Raw genomic sequence first — 6,241 nt, forward strand, 5'->3', positions numbered from 1 at the left:
TGGGCTTCCCCTTCAAAATCTCCTTTGAAAAGAAAGCTGATAATAAATGTATAAGGTGTTTTCTTTGTTTCATTCATTCCGTCCCCCCCACCCCAGTCTATTAAAAAAATTGTTTTTAGTAGTGGAGGGTGGCTTAGTATTTGATCAAGCTCACATCCTGGAGTCTATGTGGGTGTGAGATACACTCCATTTCTAATTAGCATTTACTTATATTTGTAGTATCACTTTCCTCACTTGTAAAATTGGAATAATAGTACATGATTGACTTTGAGAGAGATAATATACATGAAATTTCTGTGGGGAAAAGGCTGGATATGCAATAAAAGCCTATGAACTGCAAAGCATCAAAATATAAGGGAAGTCCTTACACCACTTCTTTTTTTTTTTTTTTTAATGTTTTGGCTGAGCAGCGCGCAGGGATCTTAGTTCCTTAGTCCACAGATCTAACTGGCGCCCCTGCCTGGGGAGCTTGGACTCTCAGCCACTGGCCCACCAGGGAAGTCTCCAATCACTTTGAACACTGTGCATATATAACACTGTGGGCCTCGTTTTTGCCATGTGGAGACAAGAGACTTGGACCTGGGCAGGGCCACACTCCCTTCGGAGCACCCCTTCTCCTTGCAGGCTCTGTTGCATCCGGCAGCGAGGCCGCTGAGTCAGCGCGGGCGGTGCTGCCCGGGAGGAGGGAGAAGAAGGAGAAAGAGGGTCAGGCGTGTCCCCACGTGTGCTCCCTTCTGGGGCGGGGGTCCCGTGGGAGGAGCCCCAGTGCTGCCGCTCCTCGGGCTCCCGCCCTGCCTGGCCGGGCTCATCTCAAGGCTCAGGGCAGCCTGCTGGTCTCTGATGTGACCCCAGCTTCTGCTGGGCCCCTGAGCGGTCCTAGGTGTCATCAAGGGAAACTCCTGAATTTCTAACTTCTTAAGAAGCACAGCTTCTTCTTTTTTTTTAAAAAACCTGGGTGTCCCTTTATTAATTGAAATAGACACTATCTGTTTCTACAACAGAGTAGTGATTGATGGGAGATTTATTATGCAAAGGCCCTGTTGTGACAGTTTTTGGAAAGTAACTTGTCAAGAAACATAACTCTTTCATCGTAAGAAGTGGTATAGAATGACTATAGGAAATTTGGAAGATGTGGGAAACTGTGCCACAGCCTCTGCCTGTGGGTCACAACAAACTGCGGACAATTCTGAAAGAGATGGGAATCCCAGACCACCTGACCTGCCTCCTGAGAAACCTGTATGCAGGTCAGGAAGCAACAGTTAGAACTGGACATGGAACAACACAATGGTTTCAAATGGGAAAAGGAGTACGTCAAGGCTGTATATTGTCACCCTGCTTATTTAACTTCTATGCAGAGTACATCATGAGAAACGCTGGGCTGGAAGAAGCACAAGCTGGAATCAAGATTGCCGGGAGAAATATCAATAACCTCAGACATGCAGATGACACCACCCTTATGGCAGAAAAGTGAAGAGGAACTCAAAAGCCTCTTGATGAAAGTGAAAGTGGAGAGTGAAAAAGTTGGCTTAAAGCTCAACATTCAGAAAACGAAGATCATGGCATCTGGTCCTATCACTTCATGGCAGATAGATGGGGAAACAGTGGAAACAGTGTCAGACTTTATTTTTCTGGGCTCCAAAATCACTGCAGATGGTGACTGCAGCCATGAAATTAAAAGACGCTTACTCCTTGGAAGGAAAGTTATGACCAACCTAGATAGCATATTCAAAAGCAGAGACATTACCTTGCCAACAAAGGTTCGTCTAGTCAAGGCTATGGTTTTTCCTGTGGTCATGTATGGATGTGAGAGTTGGACTGTGAAGAAGGCTGAGTGCCGAAGAATTGATGCTTTTGAACTGTGGTGTGGAGAAGACTCTTGAGAGTCCTTTGGACTGCAAGGAGATCCAACCAGTCCATTCTGAAGGAGATCAGCCCTGGGATTTCTTTGGAAGGAATGATGCTAAAGCTGAAACTCCAGTACTTTGGCCACCTCATGCGAAGAGTTGACTCACTGGAAAAGACTCTGATGCTGGGAGGGATTGGGGGCAGGAGGAGAAGGGGATGACAGAGGATGAGATGGCTGGATGGCATCACTGACTCGATGGACGTGAGTCTGAGTGAACTCTGGGAGTTGGTGATGGACAGGGAGGCCTGGTGTGCTGCTATTCATGGGGTCGCAAAGAGTCGGACACGACTGAACGACTGATCCGATCTGATACAAAGAAAAGTCCTCTTTAATTTCATTAAACTATTGCTAAAATTATTTTATGCATTTTCTTTGTCTTCTAAGAACACACATATACACACTCATGTAATCTCTTAATACAAATCATATAACCTTAAGTGCATTACAGCACAAAGCAGAAATTTCCAAATATATAAATACATATGTATATTTTTTACCTACTCTTAGACAACTTACGCGTTTCCCTGGTGGCATAGTCATAAAGAATCTGCCTGACAAGTAGGAGATTCAAGTTTGATCTCTGGGTAGAGAAGTTCCCCTGGAGAAGGAAATGGCAACCCACTCCAGTATTCCAGCCTGCTAAATTGCACAGACAGAGGAAAGTGGTGGGCAAAGAGTCAGACAGGACCTTGTTACTAAACAACAACAACAGGGTAACTTAATCTTGTGTTACTCTTAGAAAAAATTTAGTTACTTCCTTATTGATGGACATTCAGGTAGTTTCTAGTTTTTCTGTTATAAATAATACTACCATAGACATTTCTGTATACTAATCACTGGCCTTATCTGTAATTATTTCCTTAAGAAAGATTTCTAAAAGCTATACTACTGGGTGGAATGAGATGAATATTAAAAAAGTAACATATTGCTAAATTATTTCCCAGAAGAGTTGGCCTATTTACACTCCTATCAGTTGTGTTGAAATTCTAGTTTTTACTAGATATCTTGGAAAAGTTGCATTTTGATTCTTATATTTGCTTCTTTTGTCCTATAAGAATTATATAAGAAAAGAAAATGTAAACTTCTATATACACAGATATTTGAACTACTGGATGTGAAGTCAACAGATCACATAGCTTTGTTAGCTGAAGAATTCAAATCCAGTCACTAATGAATTAATATGATTAATTTTTTTTTTCACTTTTATGTCGCATCCAAATGTATTCCATACCACCCATTTTCAAGAGTAATTGCGCTCTTTTCAGTTGGGTAAAGGGAGGCTTTTACTCTGACCTTTATATGCAAAAGGAGCACAGTGACGCTGGTTCAACCCCTCTCTCCACTACACTGCAAAGGATTCTGAGGCCCAGGGAAGGTAAATTTTTTGCTAGTGATTAATACCCGGTGAGCAGCGGGAGTGTTGCTCAGAATCAACTCCAAGGTGGATTTTTTCCCACACTGTCTCCTCTTGTTTTCTTGAATCCATCAACCAAATCTAGGTGGTCTGTGTTGAATTTTCTGCTTGGATTATGCCTTCTCACATAATATTATGGATTTCAAAGGCAAATCTGCCACTTATGCCACCTGGTTATCTGTGATTTATCTCTGGAGTCCTGATCTTTTTTCACTTAGTTTTTTCCCCCCCTCCCTTATGTTTGCCTCTTAGGAGAATTTCACTCAAATTTGTATCAATTAGAATTCATGGACATTATTTTCCAAAATAGGTTATCATTTCATATAAAATTTCTCCTAGATGGAATTTTAGGTTTCTCAAACACTAGAAAATGATAAGACAAAGAGCATGAAGCCATATTAAGCTATTCAATTCTTGAAATGGACATAGGATTAGGGACTGTATATCTGGCGTTTTGGAAACTTTTTTTCTGTTCCAGTTAAAAACTCTGAGGTAAAGTTGCCTTATCTTCCTTGACTCAGTTTCTCCTTGTGCGAAAAGGTGGTAACAGTCCTCAGTGGCTAGGGAAGGCTTTTGTGAGATTTCTTTGTTTTTGGCAGCACGTAAGGTTCAAGTTATTCCTCTATTGTACAGGGGAGCTGTCATAGGCATTGGTGAAAATCACACTGATAGGTTTGAAAAAACAACACTTGATGATTTGTAGGTATTTGGGGAGAGTGTTCAAGAATTTGTGACTGAAATTCATCTTCTTGGAAGAGAAGCGAGAGAGGGAGAAAGAGATTCTAAGCCTGCTGTAACAAAACTCCTTTGAGCTGTTCTGGGAGTGGCTGGGTGTGGCAGGCTTTCCCCAGTCAGAATGCTGAGTAATCAACTCATAATATTTGCAATGATTCAACCTACAGGTTAGAAAAAGCACCAACAAAACAATCTCCTAGGTTATTAAATATTTGAGCTGATACTTTTTGCTGAGCTAGAGGAAACTATTGCTCGATAAAATTGTACAATGAATGGGTGCTGTATTTCTTTAAGCTGTATTTCTTCCCTCCACCCCCCACTAACATCTACTCTTTTAAATACAAAGTCAACAACAAGGTTTTTGTGGCAAAACAAAGAGAGTAAAGAAAGTTATAGATTAAATTATTGGGATGTCTCTGGTGGTCCAGTGGTTAAGCCTCTGTTCTTCCGCTGCAGGGGGCACAGGTTTGATCCCTGGTAGGGGAAGTTCCACATGCCGTATGGTATGGCTAGAAAAAAGAAAATTATAGATTCTTTTTGGAGTTATAAAACAAACACTTTCCCCCACAAACAGTGGTATATAATTTCCCACTAAATATTTTTAAAGAAACATTTATTTCCAAGAATTAGAGTTATATTTGGGCTTCCCTAGGTATTGCTGAATTCCTGTCTCTGGAAGTGTTTCTGCCGAGGTTAGACAAGCCCCGAACAGGAGTGTCGTAGAGATAATTTAGACTTAAAAAGAGAGAGTGGACAAAGATTTCTGATTTAAATGCAAATCTCTTCAAACCTTTGGGTCACAGTAGCAAGCAGGGGGGTTTCCCTGGTGGTTCAGTGATAAAGAACATGCCTGCCAATGAAGGAGACATGGGTTTGATCCATGAGTTGGGAAGATCCCTTGGAGAAGGGAATGGCAACTCACTCCAGTATTCTTGCCTGGGAAATCCCACGGTCAGAGGAGCCTGGTGGGCTACAGTTCATGGGGTCACAAACGGCCGGACGTGACTGAAGCAAGTAAACAACAGCAACAGAGCAGACAGGCTGCAGGCACTGGTAAGTTTCCGTGGTAGCCTAAATGTGGATGCCCTGCACCAGCCTGTGGTCATTATGATTATTCCCCGAGACCGCGCCTGCCTAATAGGCCAAGTGCTGATCACCACCACATGCTCTGCGCCAGACACTTCTTATTTACCGTCTGTTCATGTGCCGTGTGTCTCATTTTACAGGTGAGGAAACTGAGGCTAGCGAGATTAAGCACTTTGCCTAGGGTTTCTCAGACGATGAATGGTAAGATAGAGTCATTTTCCAAATTTATGATTTGACTCTTAAACCCACATTTCCCCACTACAGCTGAATGGTGTCATTTTCCAGGGGTAGCTGGCCAGCATCACTCTCTGATGACCTTGTTGCCTCTACTAGTTCCCCTGATGCCTGAAATTCTACTTTCAGAGTTCAACTCATTTAGTTTATGACTTTGACCTGGTTCATAATAAAACGCCCAGGGCGTGGGGAGAAGGGAAGCTATTAGTCACTCTTCGTCACTCTCATTCATATAGCCAACGAGCGTTAGTTGACTGCACGTCTATCAAGACCATACCAAGTGTTGGCATTACAAAAATGAATGAGGCTTGGTCCTTACTTCAAGATTCTCATAGTGAGATAGAGGAGATTGTACAATAAAATAGATGATTATGAGATAACGTGGCAAATGAACAGCAGAACATCAAATGAGCATAGCAGATAAGTAATTGGCTCAGATTTAGGTCCTTTCCTGAGAACAGATTCAGTTAGGAAGGGAGTAGCTCCCAGCAAAAAAAGGAGCTGCCTGAAAGCAAGAAAACTCTGGAAAACACAAAGCGATTTTCTAGCAAAGATGGGTAATCCTAATTGCCATATTTCATCGGGAGGCCCGTCAACAGTTTCTCCCAATCTGGTATTACATATTTTGCTGAGTAGAATGTATTCATAGATTCTTTTTTGTGTGTAATCACTTTTCTCCTTTCTGGCATCTAGCAGAATGAGCTATGGAGGTGAGAGTACTTTCTGTGGCATCACCATATTTGAAGAGTATGAATTGTCAGAACCATCACATACTCCTTCTATTTTATGTAATATGTCACCTTCCGGCCCCACGTGGCCTACTAGGGGTGCCCTTCTGTGTGTATGCATGTTTTCAGCCTCAGGGA

This window comes from Bos javanicus, chromosome 24 (genome assembly GCF_032452875.1).
Source record: "Bos javanicus breed banteng chromosome 24, ARS-OSU_banteng_1.0, whole genome shotgun sequence".
In the NCBI taxonomy this organism is placed as follows: Eukaryota; Metazoa; Chordata; class Mammalia; order Artiodactyla; family Bovidae; genus Bos; species Bos javanicus.